Source organism: Pseudophryne corroboree, chromosome 2 (assembly GCF_028390025.1).
Source record: "Pseudophryne corroboree isolate aPseCor3 chromosome 2, aPseCor3.hap2, whole genome shotgun sequence".
Taxonomy (NCBI): Eukaryota; Metazoa; Chordata; class Amphibia; order Anura; family Myobatrachidae; genus Pseudophryne; species Pseudophryne corroboree.
In genome coordinates this window covers 497,703,116-497,724,133 of record NC_086445.1, presented here as the reverse complement: position 1 = coordinate 497,724,133, position 21,018 = coordinate 497,703,116, and positions in this window count along the sequence as shown.

The following is a 21,018-nucleotide window of genomic DNA, read 5'->3' as shown; positions in this document are numbered from 1 at the left end:
ATAGGGGCTTTTACATGACAAAGCCGCCAATTCTGACACACGCCTAGCTGAAGCTAAAGCCAACAGCATGACCACTTTCCACATGAGATACTTTAGTTCCACGGTCTTAAGTGGCTCAAACCAGTGGGATTTCAGGAAATCCAACACCACGTTAAGATCCCAAGGTGCCACTGGTGGCACAAAAGGGGGCTAAATATGCAGCACTCCCTTAACAAACGTCTGAACCTCAGGCAGTGAAGCCAGTTCTTTTTGAAAGAAGATGGATAGGGCCGAAATCTGGACCTTTATGGGCCCTAATTTTAGGCCCATAGTCACACCTGACTGTAGGAAGTGCAGGAATCGACCCAGCTGGAATTCCTCTGTAGGGGCCTTCCTGGCCTCACACCAAGCAACATATTTTCGCTATATACGGTGATAATGCTTTGCTGTCACGTCCTTCCTAGCCTTTATCAGCGTAGGAATAACTTCATCCGGAATGCCCTTTTCTGCTAGGATTCGGCGTTCAACCGCCATGCCGTCAAACGCAGCCGCGGTAAGTCTTGGAACAGACAGGGCCCCTGTTGCAACAGGTCCTGTCTGAGAGGCAGAGGCCATGGTTCCTCTGTGAGCATTTCTTGCAGTTCCGGGTACCAAGTCCTTCTTGGCCAGTTCGGAACAATGAGTATTGTTTTCACTCTTCTTTTCCTTACGATTTTCAGTACCTTGGGTATGAGAGGAAGAGGAGGAAACACATAGACCGACTGGAACACCCATGGTGTTACCAGTGCGTCCACAGCTATCGCCTGAGGGTCCCTTGACCTGGCGCAATACCTTTTTAGCTTTTTGTTGAGGTGGGACGCCATCATGTCCACCTGTGGCAGTTCCCACCGACTTGCAATCTGCGTGAAGACTTCTTGATGAAGTCCCCACTCTCCCGGGTGGAGGTCGTGCCTGCTGAGGAAGTCTGCTTCCCAGTTGTCCACTCCCGGAATGAACACTGCTGACAGTGCTTGCACGTGATTCTCCGCCCAACGAAGAATCCTGGTGGCTTCCGCCATCGCCACTCTGCTTCTTGTGCCGCCCTGGCGGTTTACATGAGCCACTGCGGTGATGTTGTCTGACTGAATCAGCACCGGTTGGTTGCGAAGCAGAGGCTCCGCTTGACTCAGGGCGTTGTATATGGCCCTTAGTTCCAGGATATTTATGTGCAGACAAGCCTCCTGACTTGACCAGAACCCTTGGAAGTTTCTTCCCTGAGTGACTGCACCCCATCCTCGGAGGCTCGCATCCGTGGTCACCAGGACCCAGTCCTGTATGCCGAACCTGCGGCCCTCGAGAAGGTGAGCACTCTGCAGCCACCACAGAAGAGACACCCTGGTCCTGGGGGACAGGGTGATCAGCCGATGCATCTGAAGATGCGATCCGGACCACTTGTCCAGCAGGTCCCACTGAAAGATCCTTGCATGGAACCTGCTGAAGGGAATGGCTTCGTATGATGCCACCATCTTTCCCAGGACTCGCGTGCTCGTGACTAGAGTCACGAGCTCCTGAGCCTTCTCCGCCGGGAGAAACACCTTCTTCTGGTCTGTGTCCAGAATCATGCCCAGAAAGGGCAGACGCGTCGTAGGAATCAGCTGCGATTTTGGGATATTCAGAATCCAGCCGTGCTGTTGCAACACTTCCTGAGAGTGTGCTACGCTGATCAGCAACTGCTCTCTGGACCTCGCCTTTATGAGGAGATCGTCCAAGTATGGGATAATTGGGACTCCTTGCTTTCTCAGGAGCACCATAATTTCCGCCATTACCTTGGCAAATATTCTCGGTGCCGTGGAGAGCCCAAACGGCAACGTCTGGAATTGGTAATGACAGTCCTGTACCACAAATCTGAGGTACTCCTTGATAGAGTCAGCTATCTACCTTTTAACATTAGCTATATACTAATACCGTGTAGCCGTAATGGCTGCTAAACCATGTGCACATGCTACGCACTCCATACGCTATTTGCGTATGAAGACCTCGCACGTGGTACGCAAATTAAGTACACACGCTGTGCTGGGTGTACGGAATACCCACAGTGAGCATACACACAGACAGTAACCTTTATAAACTTTAAACACAGAATATGCTTACACTGTAAACCTTGTATGCAACACACTATGATTGAGTTTGTATTGTAAACCTTACTACTGAAATACTGCAGCGATATAACGCTGCTTAACCTTGTTAATGTAAATGCTGTTAGAGCGATTTAGAAACTCAGTAACCCTTTGTACTAGCTAGAGAGACACAGACACCCTGCTGAGGTTCCAACACCTTTACTAACGAGCTTTTAGATATATCAAAAGGGGTACACAGTTACAGCTTATACTCTACATGCTAACATATAATTCTAACAGATTATCTAGACAGAAATATACAATAACGTTACAATCTTATACTAAAACAGAGAGAGAGAATATGGCCAATACAATCAAAAGAGCGAGAAGATTACAGAGAATTACTTACACACACTGGGAACGATCGCTGCGCTTATTCCTGGTACCAGCTCCGAGTTTGTCAATATGATAACCGTTTGTGGAGAGAGAGTGAGAGAGCTGTCCAGGCTGGCTGACCTTATATACACTGCATACAGTATACTACAAAGGGACCTATAATCTCATTGTTCATTGGACACAGGAATGTCTCCTCGCATCATAACAAAAGGTCATAGGTTAGTTTGAACAGGTGGGCTGTGACTATTACAACCAGCTCAGGTGGGAGGGAATCTCCGGATTCCCGCCGCATGGATAATGAACTGCAAATATAGGAAATGTCCAGAAACTACTAATGGCCATAACTATATGCAGGAGCGTTTAATCTATACCTAACCAACACCGGATTATTGCTATTAAAATACTCTTCGGTTAGGTACCAGACACAACTGTTCTACCTTAATCAGACCCTTTGTACCACGTAAAGAGGGATTCCCAAGTCCGTGAACAAGTTACATTAACCAAACTTACAGTTATCACTAAAGGGAACATTACCTATAAAACCTGCTATATGGATTTATTATCTAGCGATTGAGTCGCTCGCTAGACGCACACAAACTCTACCGTAAGTGCACATACCATGCGCTCGAGCGCACGCCTGTAGGGGCGCCGTCACGCAACTGCGAGTATGTGCACGCACGCCAAAGAAAGTGCATGTGCAGCGGGCAAGTGCATGAGGTGAATATATGGCAACGTGCAGCGCGATATTTTTCTGACTTTGACAGTCCACCCTTTGGCAGTCACCAATAACTGCCACTTCCTAAAACAGTTCAAAAAGAGAAAAATATATGTCATATGTAAATACATTTCTATGATTGGGTAAGGGAGGAGAGAAGAAGGTGGGAAAAAGTTATGACCTAGTGAGATAGTAGAAGCATGTATGTATGAGTCCATGTTTGAGGGGTCATGTATCATCGTGCCGTACGTGTTTTAGATCAAGCTTCGAGGTATTGCGAAGTATACATTTGAATTCCTTCTTATCCCGTATTACGGGTCTGTGGATGGGCTGTCAAACTTTACCGAGCTCTTTTCGGCTTTTGGTTGCAACAAAATGGGGGAGCACATTTTAGTTGATGATACATGAATGGGGGGATATGTGAGTGCTGATATCTGTGCCTATATTCCCTATCGAATATGTGTGTCATTACCTGAAGGTTGTAGAGATGAAGATAAGAAGCAATTATGGTAAATGCAGTCATAAACTATGTGAGTTTAATGTACATTTGCCGATTGAGGTCTTGTCTGATGTCTTGTCTCGATGTACATGTTGACTGTAGTCTCCCGATGCTTTTGCTATAATTGCTTGAGCAAAAAGCTTTCTCAATGTCCATAGACTTACAATCTTTGAAGTGTTGGGCTATCATAAAATTTTAGAGTCACTAGGGAAAATGGGGGTCTATGGCATTGTCCATCAATGGTCTGTGTAAAAGGTTGTCAAATTCTTCTTCCAAGCGGATGTCTTTGTACCTTGGAGGAAAACAAAGGAGAAACGGGTGAAAGAAGCGGACTGTGGAATCACATTTTCATCACAACATTGTCTCTATTGTTGGGTCATACATCAAATTAGTCGTTGTTAGTACAGTGTCCTCGCTCCTTAGACTCATCATCCTGGTATTACTTTTACGCTTCGCTAAAACCCGAACGCATCTAAATATCAGACCGACCAATATGATGACACCCAGAATACACAAAAGAAATTTCCCTACATCCATGATAATACCTTGGGCCCATTCTCCTAAACCAGAGAACCAATTTCGTGGGTTCAACCATGACACCCAACTGGTCAGCTCATTACCCACAGCGGCGAGGGTGAGATTATGTCTCCTTCGGAACTCCCACTTTAATTGCAAAATGTCATCCATCTTTTGGTCTATGACCTCGACCGGGTCCTCCGCGCTGTTTGTAATGTACGTGCAGCACTTTATTCCATATTGAGTTGCCAGGGTTACACAATACCCGCCTGTCACAGCTGTGAGGTAATTGAGAATCATCCTATGCTGAACCAGTTCTGTTTTGTAGGCTTGAAACTCTTTCCCAGTGTACCTGAATGTGTCGTCATACATTTCGGTGATATTGTCTAATAAATTTGCAAGCGCAGATATATATTTATAATTTATCACTCCTCTAGCGGTACGAGTGATATCTAACGTGAGTAGGAATTGAATCATGGAATCATGGATCAGGTCAGAGGCCGAATGCTATGTTCTTTCTATCAGGTGCCGTTTAACGATGTGCTCGTAATGAGTGTGAGTATAAGGAGCTTGGGCACCACGGTGAATATCTTTCATTTTTGTGTGGGATACAGTCATTACCTCAGGCAGTACTTTTCCAATATAACATAACCCTTCTGAGTTTGGGGCAAGCCACTTATACGCCTTCCTCCCACATATGAAATATGCATCATCGGGGAGAACATATGAGACGGAGTGTGACATAACCATATTACAGATTTTCCATGTGAACTCTCCTAACCCTAATTCTTCCATCTGTTTAGTACACGTATCAGTTTGTACGATCTGTGCACAGTATCCTGGTGATACTTCTCCAACTCGCATGATCCTACTTCCTAAGGTGTACCTATACCGAAAGAATTTCCTATGGTCGATTATCTGGCGTATAAGTTCTGTGTCTATGGGCAATCTGTCGGCTCTATGTGAGAATGTCATGGTCTGATTACTCCATGACACTTCCCAATTTCCCGGCTTTCGGGGATTGGAAATGTTAAAGCACACTAAGGACCTATCCACATGATATTGGTGGAGCTTCAAACTAGGAGGACTAGAGATATTAAACCTCCTGTCCACCGGCCTTCCACCACTTAGCTCAAGTACCTCTCCTACCGTTAAAGGGAATGGTACTAGTCCTGATTTGCTATGGCCTTGAGGTACTTGAGAGCATACCCAACAGTCTGTCTGATTTAATACTTTACCCACTAAGGAGTGATAGTCACTCAATGGATGCCGATCCATATGGATATTAAAACTGGATTGACATTTCTTGATGCACCCATCCTCAACTACTTTATCACAATGCCTACAGATGCAGTTCTCTTTAGCTAACAATCCTTCACAATGTTTACAAATAACATGGCTGCTAGATCGTTTCCGGTACTCGCCTTTGCTCGGTAATTGTGTTGCTATTGGAAATTTACACCTCCGTCTCAGTCATCAGAAACCCATTCCGGATCCTTTCTCGACCTCACTGGTACTCTCACCGAAACAGACTGCTCTGGTCAACATCATGGTCAACAGGAAAATACGGACTGCAGTCTCTTGGGGCGAGTCCATCTTACAGGAGGAGAAAGAAATTTGTAATGGGGGTACAAAAAATACTTTGAGGGGAAAGAAAAATGTTACGATGTCTTATGTCCTCTAGTTTTGTTGTTCTTCTTGCTCTGCTGTCATCTCAAAGGTGCTGTCTCTCAGTCCTCCAAACGAACACTCCGGTGATGCAATATTCCTTCCAAATCAGCGATCTCTCTGTAAGGAGCAAAAATCTTGCATTACCATTTGTCTAACTGATGTGTGACATACCATCTTTAAAACATGAAAACATGAGAGGGAAGAGAGAGAGAGAGAGAGAGAGAGAGAGAAAAAAAAAAAACGAGAGAGAACAATTCATCACATTTTTCATTAAGCAACAAACAAAAAACATTATCAGATCTTCCGTTCACCATCAGGCTGTCACACCAATCACATCCATTGGTATCTTTGCGCAGTCCCTCCCACCAGCATTTCCATACTTCACCCTTTGTATCTGGCCAGGATACATCGATGCTGGTAGGTCATGTTGGGGTTAGGTAGACTTCTGCAAAGACCAAGTAGCTATGTGATGTTTGAGTCCTGCCGATGACCGTCAGAGATGGGGGGAAAAAAACATTTACAGATAAATTACAACATCTACCCGGCCGTCCTTGTGCCTGCAAGGAACTGACCTCCCATTTCATTAACTGTAACCTCAGGCTTACTATCAGTCCTAATGAGCACCTTTCCTGATTGCATGTTACAGGTGCGGCCCAAACTCCTTCCTATGTGATCCCTGATTACAATTTGGTGTGTCATAACTTTGCTCATATCTTTGTCTAGGGGGTTTATATGAATTTGGTCTACTTCTTGATCTACAATCTCTTGCAAAATGACCTTCCTTCTGGCAATTATAACACCTTTTCACCTTTGACTTACCCACAGGGATCTGGGGCTTCTTTGTTTCCCTGTGCTTGATGATGTTTTGCTCATGCCCAACGGCGGAGTTCCTTAATGCAGTTACTGATTTATCTCTCCAGTATGGATTGGTGGTCTGTATCCTTGCTCTCAACACTTCCTTTAAACCATTAATTAACACAAATACTGCTACTTCTCTGTGCGGTGCACTTGTTTCGATGTTTTCTATACCTGTATACCTAGTCATGTCCTGCAATGCCCGGTGGAAATAATTAGAAGTACTTTCCCCTTTGTTTTGTCTTATGGAGAAGATTTTGTTCCACTCGACAATGGCTGGGAAATATATTTCTAACTGTCGGTTGATCTGCTTAATACATTCCTGATTGTGTTCCTCCGTATGAGGTACCTCCGTGTCTAATTTACAATCAGCAAATAAATTTCGCAGGGTCAACACTGGAGGGCAAACATGCCCTCAGCACTGTCCGCCAATCTTTGTTGGTGGGTTCTGTGGAGTTTCCTAGTTCTTTAATAAATCTCTGACATGTAACTAGATCTTTCCTAGGATCAGGGAATTCAGACATGATTGATCTCAATTCGGTCCGGGACCAGGGACGGCGCATTGCACTGTCCTTGACGGGAATGATTCCCTGATCGTCAGTCTTCCCATTGGGGACTGTGATCACCCTGACAGGACTAAATTCAATTACATCATCTTGTGTTGGTCTTACAATATGGGGTACATTTGTTTGTGCGTGATATATAACACCGTACGTACCTGTGGACACGACCTCACCTGACCCTCCGTTAGGGGGTTTGATTACTGCCTTTACCGATTTGGTCGCGTCCACCTGGATGTCTTGTATGATGGCTGCTGGAAAAGGTGCCGACATCGTGCTGGGCTCACTTTCTTGCTGGTAATCCTGAGGGAAGTTTAACATGGGGTGCAACTTGCATGGGTTAATAGTTGTACATTTAACAGTATTACAATTATCATCGTTACGTTTATTACAATTATTCTTATCATCTATAATACAGTTGCTAAGTGCATTTTTATCATACACCAGTGTGCCATTCTCTGTAACCATCTTCTCTCTTGTTGCCATTTTTCTCTTACCAAAGTGAGAGTCAGCTGTATAAGCTAATTCTCCTTGTATTTCACCTTCCTGTTGCCATAACTGTAAACAATCATAATATTTGATCCGTCTCTTTGTGTCAGGTCCGGGTGTTTTTGTGAATCCGTTAACCCGGGACCAACCACAGGTGTAGGTGCTGGGGTATGAAGAAAGCAGGGAGGATGAAGAAAGTTCCGTTTCATATGTTTATTAAAAATAACAATTCAGTAGACAGTTGAATGACAAGTTGTTAATCATCATATTATACTGAAGTATTGTAGGAATGGCAGAAATAATATGCAGGATAAAACTCAAAGACAAATAAAAAAATGTTCATGGAAACATATGCAAAACAAGCTGATGAATAAATGTTGAATTGTCCAAATATAAACAAGCTTTGATGCTGAACTGTAGAATGTGATTAACTGGATAATGCAGACATGAAGAAATAACTGTAAGGATTTGCAATGGAGTTTTGAGAGTTAACTGAGAGACTGTGAAGAATTATCCTTGTTATGACAACATAGCAAATATAAAGTACTGAATAGGATTACTTGCGGGTTCCGGAGATCACTGTGAAACTGTAGTAGATGACAAGGTGATGAATGGGTTAAATGCAGAGTTGAACAAACGAACAGCTGAGGGTAATGGAATCCTCCAAACTTTGTATGGTAGGCAGACAAGGTAACCTCATGCAAGACTCTGGGAATCCTCCAATTTCCAGAAGGTGTGCAATTAACTGACAGCACAGCGGGGAGCTGGTGGATCTTTTAGCAGTGAAGGCTGCAGACGGACCTCTGGGAACGGAGGCGATATCTGGACCACGGGAATCACACAGGAATGCACGGAGAGAGCTCAGAGCTAGAGCACAGCGTTGATACAACAAAGCACTGGCCCAGAGTAACATAATCCCAGCCTACTTAAAGGCAGCACAAGCACGGGATTGGCTTACACCTGCCCACAGGTGTTTTCACAAGTGCTCTGTATTACCTATTTGGTCTCCAACATGGCCACCTCCTATACAGCAGACACACCGCAGTGCCTTAGGCCATTTGGTCCCTGCACTCACAGTTCCCAGATTCTGCATTACCTGTGCCACCGATCACGCCGCGTCCCCACACGGGCGCACAGCACCACGAGCAACCGCACTGGCAACGGATGAACCCCAGAACCCGCAAAGGTAAGAGACCGGTTCGTGACAGTACCCCCTCTTCTACGGGTGGTCTCCGAACACCTTTGAACCTTGTCAGGATTTTTGGAGAAGTATTTCTGTACCAGTCTTGGAGCATGAACATCTTCAGAGAAAACCCAGGATCTCTCCTCCGGACCGTAACCCTTCCAGTCGACCAAAAACTGTAAACGTCCATATCGGGAACGTTAGTCCACAATCTCTTTAACTTCAAATTCCTCATTCTGCAAAGAGTGAACTTTAGGAGATTTGGACTGGGTAGTACGGAACTTATTGAGAATCAAAGGCTTCAGTAAAGATGTATGAAAGGCGTTAGGAATTCTGAAAGACGGTGGCAACTTGACTTTGTATGACACAGGGTTGAGTACCTTTACAATGGGAAATGGACCAATAAACTTGGGAGCAAATTTCTTAGAAGGAACTTTGAACCTGAGATTGCGCGTAGAAATCCAAACTTGGTCTCCCACTTTGTAATTCGGTACAGCTTTACGTTTTCTATCTGCAAAAGATTTATAACGAGCGGAAGTTTTGACCAAGGACTTACGTACACAACTCCAGATTCTAGATAGACGTTGAAGCTCTTGATCTGCTGCTGGAACCTCTAGGGCTGGCAATGGATGGAACTCTGGCACACGAGGATGAAAGCCGAAGTTAATATAAAAGGGTGTGGATTCTGAAGATGAATGGAAGAGATTATTATGAGCAAATTCTGCCAATGGAAGGTAGTCAACCCAGTCATTCTGTGAGGACGATATATATATAGCCGGAGAAATGTTTCAAGATCTTGGTTGACTCTCTCAGTTTGTCCATCTGTCTGAGGATGATATGCAGAAGAAAAATTCAACTTGACATTTAAAGATGAACAAAGCGACCTCCAAAACTTGGCCACAAACTGTGTTCCCCGATCAGAGATAATCTCTCGAGGAAGGCCATGCAACTTGAAGATTTCAGAGATGAACAATCTGGCTAGTAAAGGGGCTGATGGTAACCCAGTTAATGGAATGAAATGTGCCATTTTCGAAAATCGATCCACTATCACCCAAATTGTATTTCGCCCTTTTGATGGGGGTAGATCGGTCACGAAATCCATTGAGATATGAGTCCATGGTTGTTTGGGTATGGATAATGGATGTAATAAACCTGGTGGAGAACTTCTTGGACTCTTATGTTGGGCACATTTAGGACATGCTGCTATAAACTCTTGGACATCGGCTTTGAGACGTGGCCACCAATAAGACTGTTGAATAAATTTGAGAGTCTTTAGAACCCCAGGATGACCCATGAAGGAAGAGGAGTGAGCCCAGGTAAGCAGCCGTTTTCGAAGACTTGTGGCGACAAAGGTCTTGCCAGGCGGAGGAACTGGAGAGGTTCGAGTCATTAAAAAGGACGTAGGATTCACAATGGCTTGATTCGTGGTAGCATCATTTAATTCAGAAGAAGCAAAGGACCAGGAAAGGGCATCTGCCTTTTTGTTCTGAGACCCTGGACGATAGGTAAGCTTGAAATTAAATCGTGTGAAGAAAAGCGCCCATCGAGCTTGTCGTGGATTCAAGCACTGAGCTGACTGCAGATATAGAAGATTCTTATGATCAGTATTAACTGTAATGCGATGTTGTGCTCCTTCTAGAAGGTATCTCCACTCCTCAAATGCCAACTTGATGGCAAGTAACTCTTGCTCACCGATTGCATAATTACGTTCTGCCGGGAGGAACTTACGGGAGAAATATCCGCAGGGATGGACCTTTTTATCTTCAAAGACTTGTGATAACACAGCTCCTACTGCTTCTGTAGATACATCCACCTCTAGTAGAAAGGGACGATTCAAATCAGGCTGTCGAAGAATGGGGGCTGACCCAAAGGCTTGCTTTAAATCAGAAAAGGCTTTGATTGCTTCAGAAGACCAGTTCGTAGGATTTGCTCCCTTGCGAGTTAGGGCTGTGATGGGAGCAGCTAACGAAGAATAATTCTTAATGAATCTCCTATAGAAATGAGCAAAGCCAAGAAATCGCTGAATCCCCTTGAGAGTTGTAGGAGTGGACCAATCTCGGATAGCTTGTACCTTACCGGGATCCATACATAGCTCTGATCCAGAAATGATGTAACCAAGGAACGGTATGGAAGGTACTTCAAAAGTGCACTTCTCTAACTCCAAGTCACGAGTAGCCGCATGCACCACAATAGGTTGGTTCAAATGAAAAGATGACACCACCTTTGGCAGAAACTGCGGACGAGTCCGCAATTCTGCCCTGTCCATATTGAAAACCAGATAGGGGCTTTTACATGACAAAGCCGCCAATTCTGACACACGCCTAGCTGAAGCTAAAGCCAACAGCATGACCACTTTCCACATGAGATACTTTAGTTCCACGGTCTTAAGTGGCTCAAACCAGTGGGATTTCAGGAAATCCAACACCACGTTAAGATCCCAAGGTGCCACTGGTGGCACAAAAGGGGGCTAAATATGCAGCACTCCCTTAACAAACGTCTGAACCTCAGGCAGTGAAGCCAGTTCTTTTTGAAAGAAGATGGATAGGGCCGAAATCTGGACCTTTATGGGCCCTAATTTTAGGCCCATAGTCACACCTGACTGTAGGAAGTGCAGGAATCGACCCAGCTGGAATTCCTCTGTAGGGGCCTTCCTGGCCTCACACCAAGCAACATATTTTCGCTATATACGGTGATAATGCTTTGCTGTCACGTCCTTCCTAGCCTTTATCAGCGTAGGAATAACTTCATCCGGAATGCCCTTTTCTGCTAGGATTCGGCGTTCAACCGCCATGCCGTCAAACGCAGCCGCGGTAAGTCTTGGAACAGACAGGGCCCCTGTTGCAACAGGTCCTGTCTGAGAGGCAGAGGCCATGGTTCCTCTGTGAGCATTTCTTGCAGTTCCGGGTACCAAGTCCTTCTTGGCCAGTTCGGAACAATGAGTATTGTTTTCACTCTTCTTTTCCTTACGATTTTCAGTACCTTGGGTATGAGAGGAAGAGGAGGAAACACATAGACCGACTGGAACACCCATGGTGTTACCAGTGCGTCCACAGCTATCGCCTGAGGGTCCCTTGACCTGGCGCAATACCTTTTTAGCTTTTTGTTGAGGTGGGACGCCATCATGTCCACCTGTGGCAGTTCCCACCGACTTGCAATCTGCGTGAAGACTTCTTGATGAAGTCCCCACTCTCCCGGGTGGAGGTCGTGCCTGCTGAGGAAGTCTGCTTCCCAGTTGTCCACTCCCGGAATGAACACTGCTGACAGTGCTTGCACGTGATTCTCCGCCCAACGAAGAATCCTGGTGGCTTCCGCCATCGCCACTCTGCTTCTTGTGCCGCCCTGGCGGTTTACATGAGCCACTGCGGTGATGTTGTCTGACTGAATCAGCACCGGTTGGTTGCGAAGCAGAGGCTCCGCTTGACTCAGGGCGTTGTATATGGCCCTTAGTTCCAGGATATTTATGTGCAGACAAGCCTCCTGACTTGACCAGAACCCTTGGAAGTTTCTTCCCTGAGTGACTGCACCCCATCCTCGGAGGCTCGCATCCGTGGTCACCAGGACCCAGTCCTGTATGCCGAACCTGCGGCCCTCGAGAAGGTGAGCACTCTGCAGCCACCACAGAAGAGACACCCTGGTCCTGGGGGACAGGGTGATCAGCCGATGCATCTGAAGATGCGATCCGGACCACTTGTCCAGCAGGTCCCACTGAAAGATCCTTGCATGGAACCTGCTGAAGGGAATGGCTTCGTATGATGCCACCATCTTTCCCAGGACTCGCGTGCTCGTGACTAGAGTCACGAGCTCCTGAGCCTTCTCCGCCGGGAGAAACACCTTCTTCTGGTCTGTGTCCAGAATCATGCCCAGAAAGGGCAGACGCGTCGTAGGAATCAGCTGCGATTTTGGGATATTCAGAATCCAGCCGTGCTGTTGCAACACTTCCTGAGAGTGTGCTACGCTGATCAGCAACTGCTCTCTGGACCTCGCCTTTATGAGGAGATCGTCCAAGTATGGGATAATTGGGACTCCTTGCTTTCTCAGGAGCACCATAATTTCCGCCATTACCTTGGCAAATATTCTCGGTGCCGTGGAGAGCCCAAACGGCAACGTCTGGAATTGGTAATGACAGTCCTGTACCACAAATCTGAGGTACTCCTTGATAGAGTCAGCTATCTACCTTTTAACATTAGCTATATACTAATACCGTGTAGCCGTAATGGCTGCTAAACCATGTGCACATGCTACGCACTCCATACGCTATTTGCGTATGAAGACCTCGCACGTGGTACGCAAATTAAGTACACACGCTGTGCTGGGTGTACGGAATACCCACAGTGAGCATACACACAGACAGTAACCTTTATAAACTTTAAACACAGAATATGCTTACACTGTAAACCTTGTATGCAACACACTATGATTGAGTTTGTATTGTAAACCTTACTACTGAAATACTGCAGCGATATAACGCTGCTTAACCTTGTTAATGTAAATGCTGTTAGAGCGATTTAGAAACTCAGTAACCCTTTGTACTAGCTAGAGAGACACAGACACCCTGCTGAGGTTCCAACACCTTTACTAACGAGCTTTTAGATATATCAAAAGGGGTACACAGTTACAGCTTATACTCTACATGCTAACATATAATTCTAACAGATTATCTAGACAGAAATATACAATAACGTTACAATCTTATACTAAAACAGAGAGAGAGAATATGGCCAATACAATCAAAAGAGCGAGAAGATTACAGAGAATTACTTACACACACTGGGAACGATCGCTGCGCTTATTCCTGGTACCAGCTCCGAGTTTGTCAATATGATAACCGTTTGTGGAGAGAGAGTGAGAGAGCTGTCCAGGCTGGCTGACCTTATATACACTGCATACAGTATACTACAAAGGGACCTATAATCTCATTGTTCATTGGACACAGGAATGTCTCCTCGCATCATAACAAAAGGTCATAGGTTAGTTTGAACAGGTGGGCTGTGACTATTACAACCAGCTCAGGTGGGAGGGAATCTCCGGATTCCCGCCGCATGGATAATGAACTGCAAATATAGGAAATGTCCAGAAACTACTAATGGCCATAACTATATGCAGGAGCGTTTAATCTATACCTAACCAACACCGGATTATTGCTATTAAAATACTCTTCGGTTAGGTACCAGACACAACTGTTCTACCTTAATCAGACCCTTTGTACCACGTAAAGAGGGATTCCCAAGTCCGTGAACAAGTTACATTAACCAAACTTACAGTTATCACTAAAGGGAACATTACCTATAAAACCTGCTATATGGATTTATTATCTAGCGATTGAGTCGCTCGCTAGACGCACACAAACTCTACCGTAAGTGCACATACCATGCGCTCGAGCGCACGCCTGTAGGGGCGCCGTCACGCAACTGCGAGTATGTGCACGCACGCCAAAGAAAGTGCATGTGCAGCGGGCAAGTGCATGAGGTGAATATATGGCAACGTGCAGCGCGATATTTTTCTGACTTTGACAGTCCACCCTTTGGCAGTCACCAATAACTGCCACTTCCTAAAACAGTTCAAAAAGAGAAAAATATATGTCATATGTAAATACATTTCTATGATTGGGTAAGGGAGGAGAGAAGAAGGTGGGAAAAAGTTATGACCTAGTGAGATAGTAGAAGCATGTATGTATGAGTCCATGTTTGAGGGGTCATGTATCATCGTGCCGTACGTGTTTTAGATCAAGCTTCGAGGTATTGCGAAGTATACATTTGAATTCCTTCTTATCCCGTATTACGGGTCTGTGGATGGGCTGTCAAACTTTACCGAGCTCTTTTCGGCTTTTGGTTGCAACAAAATGGGGGAGCACATTTTAGTTGATGATACATGAATGGGGGGATATGTGAGTGCTGATATCTGTGCCTATATTCCCTATCGAATATGTGTGTCATTACCTGAAGGTTGTAGAGATGAAGATAAGAAGCAATTATGGTAAATGCAGTCATAAACTATGTGAGTTTAATGTACATTTGCCGATTGAGGTCTTGTCTGATGTCTTGTCTCGATGTACATGTTGACTGTAGTCTCCCGATGCTTTTGCTATAATTGCTTGAGCAAAAAGCTTTCTCAATGTCCATAGACTTACAATCTTTGAAGTGTTGGGCTATCATAAAATTTTAGAGTCACTAGGGAAAATGGGGGTCTATGGCATTGTCCATCAATGGTCTGTGTAAAAGGTTGTCAAATTCTTCTTCCAAGCGGATGTCTTTGTACCTTGGAGGAAAACAAAGGAGAAACGGGTGAAAGAAGCGGACTGTGGAATCACATTTTCATCACAACATTGTCTCTATTGTTGGGTCATACATCAAATTAGTCGTTGTTAGTACAGTGTCCTCGCTCCTTAGACTCATCATCCTGGTATTACTTTTACGCTTCGCTAAAACCCGAACGCATCTAAATATCAGACCGACCAATATGATGACACCCAGAATACACAAAAGAAATTTCCCTACATCCATGATAATACCTTGGGCCCATTCTCCTAAACCAGAGAACCAATTTCGTGGGTTCAACCATGACACCCAACTGGTCAGCTCATTACCCACAGCGGCGAGGGTGAGATTATGTCTCCTTCGGAACTCCCACTTTAATTGCAAAATGTCATCCATCTTTTGGTCTATGACCTCGACCGGGTCCTCCGTGCTGTTTGTAATGTACGTGCAGCACTTTATTCCATATTGAGTTGCCAGGGTTACACAATACCCGCCTGTCACAGCTGTGAGGTAATTGAGAATCATCCTATGCTGAACCAGTTCTGTTTTGTAGGCTTGAAACTCTTTCCCAGTGTACCTGAATGTGTCGTCATACATTTCGGTGATATTGTCTAATAAATTTGCAAGCGCAGATATATATTTATAATTTATCACTCCTCTAGCGGTACGAGTGATATCTAACGTGAGTAGGAATTGAATCATGGAATCATGGATCAGGTCAGAGGCCGAATGCTATGTTCTTTCTATCAGGTGCCGTTTAACGATGTGCTCGTAATGAGTGTGAGTATAAGGAGCTTGGGCACCACGGTGAATATCTTTCATTTTTGTGTGGGATACAGTCATTACCTCAGGCAGTACTTTTCCAATATAACATAACCCTTCTGAGTTTGGGGCAAGCCACTTATACGCCTTCCTCCCACATATGAAATATGCATCATCGGGGAGAACATATGAGACGGAGTGTGACATAACCATATTACAGATTTTCCATGTGAACTCTCCTAACCCTAATTCTTCCATCTGTTTAGTACACGTATCAGTTTGTACGATCTGTGCACAGTATCCTGGTGATACTTCTCCAACTCGCATGATCCTACTTCCTAAGGTGTACCTATACCGAAAGAATTTCCTATGGTCGATTATCTGGCGTATAAGTTCTGTGTCTATGGGCAATCTGTCGGCTCTATGTGAGAATGTCATGGTCTGATTACTCCATGACACTTCCCAATTTCCCGGCTTTCGGGGATTGGAAATGTTAAAGCACACTAAGGACCTATCCACATGATATTGGTGGAGCTTCAAACTAGGAGGACTAGAGATATTAAACCTCCTGTCCACCGGCCTTCCACCACTTAGCTCAAGTACCTCTCCTACCGTTAAAGGGAATGGTACTAGTCCTGATTTGCTATGGCCTTGAGGTACTTGAGAGCATACCCAACAGTCTGTCTGATTTAATACTTTACCCACTAAGGAGTGATAGTCACTCAATGGATGCCGATCCATATGGATATTAAAACTGGATTGACATTTCTTGATGCACCCATCCTCAACTACTTTATCACAATGCCTACAGATGCAGTTCTCTTTAGCTAACAATCCTTCACAATGTTTACAAATAACATGGCTGCTAGATCGTTTCCGGTACTCGCCTTTGCTCGGTAATTGTGTTGCTATTGGAAATTTACACCTCCGTCTCAGTCATCAGAAACCCATTCCGGATCCTTTCTCGACCTCACTGGTACTCTCACCGAAACAGACTGCTCTGGTCAACATCATGGTCAACAGGAAAATACGGACTGCAGTCTCTTGGGGCGAGTCCATCTTACAGGAGGAGAAAGAAATTTGTAATGGGGGTACAAAAAATACTTTGAGGGGAAAGAAAAATGTTACGATGTCTTATGTCCTCTAGTTTTGTTGTTCTTCTTGCTCTGCTGTCATCTCAAAGGTGCTGTCTCTCAGTCCTCCAAACGAACACTCCGGTGATGCAATATTCCTTCCAAATCAGCGATCTCTCTGTAAGGAGCAAAAATCTTGCATTACCATTTGTCTAACTGATGTGTGACATACCATCTTTAAAACATGAAAACATGAGAGGGAAGAGAGAGAGAGAGAGAGAGAGAGAAAAAAAAAAACGAGAGAGAACAATTCATCACATTTTTCATTAAGCAACAAACAAAAAACATTATCAGATCTTCCGTTCACCATCAGGCTGTCACACCAATCACATCCATTGGTATCTTTGCGCAGTCCCTCCCACCAGCATTTCCATACTTCACCCTTTGTATCTGGCCAGGATACATCGATGCTGGTAGGTCATGTTGGGGTTAGGTAGACTTCTGCAAAGACCAAGTAGCTATGTGATGTTTGAGTCCTGCCGATGACCGTCAGAGATGGGGGGAAAAAAACATTTACAGATAAATTACAACATCTACCCGGCCGTCCTTGTGCCTGCAAGGAACTGACCTCCCATTTCATTAACTGTAACCTCAGGCTTACTATCAGTCCTAATGAGCACCTTTCCTGATTGCATGTTACAGGTGCGGCCCAAACTCCTTCCTATGTGATCCCTGATTACAATTTGGTGTGTCATAACTTTGCTCATATCTTTGTCTAGGGGGTTTATATGAATTTGGTCTACTTCTTGATCTACAATCTCTTGCAAAATGACCTTCCTTCTGGCAATTATAACACCTTTTCACCTTTGACTTACCCACAGGGATCTGGGGCTTCTTTGTTTCCCTGTGCTTGATGATGTTTTGCTCATGCCCAACGGCGGAGTTCCTTAATGCAGTTACTGATTTATCTCTCCAGTATGGATTGGTGGTCTGTATCCTTGCTCTCAACACTTCCTTTAAACCATTAATTAACACAAATACTGCTACTTCTCTGTGCGGTGCACTTGTTTCGATGTTTTCTATACCTGTATACCTAGTCATGTCCTGCAATGCCCGGTGGAAATAATTAGAAGTACTTTCCCCTTTGTTTTGTCTTATGGAGAAGATTTTGTTCCACTCGACAATGGCTGGGAAATATATTTCTAACTGTCGGTTGATCTGCTTAATACATTCCTGATTGTGTTCCTCCGTATGAGGTACCTCCGTGTCTAATTTACAATCAGCAAATAAATTTCGCAGGGTCAACACTGGAGGGCAAACATGCCCTCAGCACTGTCCGCCAATCTTTGTTGGTGGGTTCTGTGGAGTTTCCTAGTTCTTTAATAAATCTCTGACATGTAACTAGATCTTTCCTAGGATCAGGGAATTCAGACATGATTGATCTCAATTCGGTCCGGGACCAGGGACGGCGCATTGCACTGTCCTTGACGGGAATGATTCCCTGATCGTCAGTCTTCCCATTGGGGACTGTGATCACCCTGACAGGACTAAATTCAATTACATCATCTTGTGTTGGTCTTACAATATGGGGTACATTTGTTTGTGCGTGATATATAACACCGTACGTACCTGTGGACACGACCTCACCTGACCCTCCGTTAGGGGGTTTGATTACTGCCTTTACCGATTTGGTCGCGTCCACCTGGATGTCTTGTATGATGGCTGCTGGAAAAGGTGCCGACATCGTGCTGGGCTCACTTTCTTGCTGGTAATCCTGAGGGAAGTTTAACATGGGGTGCAACTTGCATGGGTTAATAGTTGTACATTTAACAGTATTACAATTATCATCGTTACGTTTATTACAATTATTCTTATCATCTATAATACAGTTGCTAAGTGCATTTTTATCATACACCAGTGTGCCATTCTCTGTAACCATCTTCTCTCTTGTTGCCATTTTTCTCTTACCAAAGTGAGAGTCAGCTGTATAAGCTAATTCTCCTTGTATTTCACCTTCCTGTTGCCATAACTGTAAACAATCATAATATTTGATCCGTCTCTTTGTGTCAGGTCCGGGTGTTTTTGTGAATCCGTTAACCCGGGACCAACCACAGGTGTAGGTGCTGGGGTATGAAGAAAGCAGGGAGGATGAAGAAAGTTCCGTTTCATATGTTTATTAAAAATAACAATTCAGTAGACAGTTGAATGACAAGTTGTTAATCATCATATTATACTGAAGTATTGTAGGAATGGCAGAAATAATATGCAGGATAAAACTCAAAGACAAATAAAAAAATGTTCATGGAAACATATGCAAAACAAGCTGATGAATAAATGTTGAATTGTCCAAATATAAACAAGCTTTGATGCTGAACTGTAGAATGTGATTAACTGGATAATGCAGACATGAAGAAATAACTGTAAGGATTTGCAATGGAGTTTTGAGAGTTAACTGAGAGACTGTGAAGAATTATCCTTGTTATGACAACATAGCAAATATAAAGTACTGAATAGGATTACTTGCGGGTTCCGGAGATCACTGTGAAACTGTAGTAGATGACAAGGTGATGAATGGGTTAAATGCAGAGTTGAACAAACGAACAGCTGAGGGTAATGGAATCCTCCAAACTTTGTATGGTAGGCAGACAAGGTAACCTCATGCAAGACTCTGGGAATCCTCCAATTTCCAGAAGGTGTGCAATTAACTGACAGCACAGCGGGGAGCTGGTGGATCTTTTAGCAGTGAAGGCTGCAGACGGACCTCTGGGAACGGAGGCGATATCTGGACCACGGGAATCACACAGGAATGCACGGAGAGAGCTCAGAGCTAGAGCACAGCGTTGATACAACAAAGCACTGGCCCAGAGTAACATAATCCCAGCCTACTTAAAGGCAGCACAAGCACGGGATTGGCTTACACCTGCCCACAGGTGTTTTCACAAGTGCTCTGTATTACCTATTTGGTCTCCAACATGGCCACCTCCTATACAGCAGACACACCGCAGTGCCTTAGGCCATTTGGTCCCTGCACTCACAGTTCCCAGATTCTGCATTACCTGTGCCACCGATCACGCCGCGTCCCCACACGGGCGCACAGCACCACGAGCAACCGCACTGGCAACGGATGAACCCCAGAACCCGCAAAGGTAAGAGACCGGTTCGTGACAGTACCCCCTCTTCTACGGGTGGTCTCCGAACACCTTTGAACCTTGTCAGGATTTTTGGAGAAGTATTTCTGTACCAGTCTTGGAGCATGAACATCTTCAGAGAAAACCCAGGATCTCTCCTCCGGACCGTAACCCTTCCAGTCGACCAAAAACTGTAAACGTCCATATCGGGAACGTTAGTCCACAATCTCTTTAACTTCAAATTCCTCATTCTGCAAAGAGTGAACTTTAGGAGATTTGGACTGGGTAGTACGGAACTTATTGAGAATCAAAGGCTTCAGTAAAGATGTATGAAAGGCGTTAGGAATTCTGAAAGACGGTGGCAACTTGACTTTGTATGACACAGGGTTGAGTACCTTTACAATGGGAAATGGACCAATAAACTTGGGAGCAAATTTCTTAGAAGGAACTTTGAACCTGAGATTGCGCGTAGAAATCCAAACTTGGTCTCCCACTTTGTAATTCGGTACAGCTTTACGTTTTCTATCTGCAAAAGATTTATAACGAGCGGAAGTTTTGACCAAGGACTTACGTACACAACTCCAGATTCTAGATAGACGTTGAAGCTCTTGATCTGCTGCTGGAACCTCTAGGGCTGGCAATGGATGGAACTCTGGCACACGAGGATGAAAGCCGAAGTTAATATAAAAGGGTGTGGATTCTGAAGATGAATGGAAGAGATTATTATGAGCAAATTCTGCCAATGGAAGGTAGTCAACCCAGTCATTCTGTGAGGACGATATATATATAGCCGGAGAAATGTTTCAAGATCTTGGTTGACTCTCTCAGTTTGTCCATCTGTC